The following is a 2,239-nucleotide window of genomic DNA, read 5'->3' as shown; positions in this document are numbered from 1 at the left end:
TGTCAGCACTCCGTTGTGAATTTAATGAGATGAAGCTCAATCTTTCTCCGCCAGTCTACTCTTTCCAAAGAAAACTCCTTTCCCGCCTGGTAACCTTCCAAATTCGTCCTCCCGGTTTTTTGGCACATAAGTTTGAAAAGATGGGCAATTTGTGAGAACGGCTCGAAGACATTTTCCCAGTTTAAAAGTTATCAAGGAGAAAAAAGCTTCACCGGGACAGTATGGAAGTACGCGAAGCAAATCAGCCTGTGCCAACGAAAAGACGGCCGAAACCGCTCACACGGGTATACACATGTGTGTATACACACGGGCATTAAACCCGCTACCTTGGCGTTATTAGCACCACGCTCTTGCCACCTGAGCTAACCGGCCGACGTTGCAAACTGAGCCCAAGATGAGCAACTGCTTTTTGCTATTGAGTTGCATCATTAAGTGCAGAAGTCTACATTTTTCACTGCTGACTGAACGCGCATCTTCAACCTGATGGAATGTCATTGTCTTTTTAAATGACTTTCATGGGATTTGGCTAGGGCAATCACAACGTGCATTTGATGTGCACCCCCCGGTTTTATTTGAATTTTCTTTGCTGCTAAAATAGTAAAATACGTTCCGACTGGACAGAACTACGCGAAGCGACATAGCCTGTTCGAAAAAAGCCATTGCCACTGAGCATAACGCATACCCGGACTCCACAGACAGAGGTAACTGCGTTTGGACAGTACGAGGATTGAACCCTCATTGGCAGCGTTATTCGCACCACGCTCTCGCTGTATAAACTAACCGGCCCCAGCTCATATTCAATTTGGGATCAATAATTCCGGGAGTTGCATCTTCAGTGAACAGAAAGATATTCCCGAAGGGCTCAATTCAAATTTGTACATTGGTGATTGAGAAAGGCCAAATGTCGCCACCATGTGGGAGAGCCGGATTGGATTCCGATTCCGCACATCCTCTAATATATCTGCATTAGTTTTGCGCATTTAAAAGCTTGTTTTCCGACCGCGCCTTGAAGGGAGCTATTGTGGGATGTAAAGTTTGTGTTGCATCTAGTTCTGAGTGTATGGATATATATAGATAGAATGCTTGCAAATGTTTGTTTCAAGACACCCATCTGCTGTATCCGAAGGAAATGGACGTTAGACGACAGATGAAATTGAGCCGACATGGGGAAAGAACACTGACGCAGATAAATTAATCGCATTTGTATCCATCACAAGAGGTCAGCATCACATCAACGAGGCCGGCTCTAAGAATTATTGAATGGATATCATTATGATTTTTGACGCGGGTGACCGTGTGGTCACGGCCGAGTGGTTAAGGCGATGGACGAGAAATCCATTGGGGTTTCCCCGCGCAGGTTCGAATCCTGCTGATTACGTATTTCTCATTTAAGATTCACTGCGTCTCGTTGGAAAGGACGGCACTTTCCATCACTTTTCCATGTGGAATGGTTACAGTCCCACCAACTTTACCTGAAGTTGATGCCCGTCATCTCCAGATGTTTTCTCAAAAAATTTGCATCTGACAACTTCAGCTATTCACCTGTGCGGAGAGTGAGTATTTTGACTCTTTACTCTGTCGAAATCCCGTATCAGCTGGAAAAACACAGTTGGGACATCTTCGAATTTTCTATGTTCGTCGTGGAACTACCCGAACTTCTCCAACACCGCCTCAGAACGGAATTATTTTATCATTGTATACCTCCCATGAAGTGTCACCTGTCCCCTTTTCTGAAAGTTGGTAACCAGCCAGCATCAGCCGTGAGGCTCCGTACTGAGGTCAAACTGCAGATGTTACCACCTGAGCATGATCCCAGTGCTTTAATAAACGATTTCGTCTCCAAATGAAGATCATTATGTCAGCACTCAGTTGTGAATTTAATGATATGAAGCTCAATCTTTCTCCGCCAGTCACCGCCCACACGTGTAATCACATGTGGCCAGTGCCTGGATTGAACGCGCGACCTTGGCGTCATTAGCACAACGCTGGAACCACCTGAGCTAACCGGCCGACTTCACAAACCGAGCCCACGATGAGCAGCTGTTTTTTTCTATTGAGTCGCATCATGAAATGCAGAAGTTGACATTTTTCACTGCTGGCTGATCGCGCATCTTCAACCTGATGGAATGGCATTTTCTTTTTAAATGACTTTCATGAGATTTGGCTCGGGCACACACAACCTGCATTTGATGTTCCTCCCCCGGTTTTATTTGAATTTTTTTTTCTGCTAAAATTGTAA

General features: G+C 45.1%; 1 non-coding gene across 1 annotated transcript; it reads left to right on the top strand.

Moving 5' to 3' along the window:
- Window positions 1-1,296: 1,296 nt before the first annotated feature.
- On the top strand, window positions 1,297-1,378 carry trnas-aga (transfer RNA serine (anticodon AGA)). The gene has a single exon. It is a non-coding gene; the product is annotated as a tRNA-Ser (tRNA).
- The last annotated feature ends 861 nt before the right edge of the window (window positions 1,379-2,239 follow it).

The sequence above is a fragment of the Mustelus asterias genome, chromosome X, assembly GCF_964213995.1.
Source record: "Mustelus asterias chromosome X, sMusAst1.hap1.1, whole genome shotgun sequence".
NCBI classification, from domain to species: Eukaryota; Metazoa; Chordata; class Chondrichthyes; order Carcharhiniformes; family Triakidae; genus Mustelus; species Mustelus asterias.
This window is presented reverse-complemented; position numbering and strand designations above follow the sequence as displayed.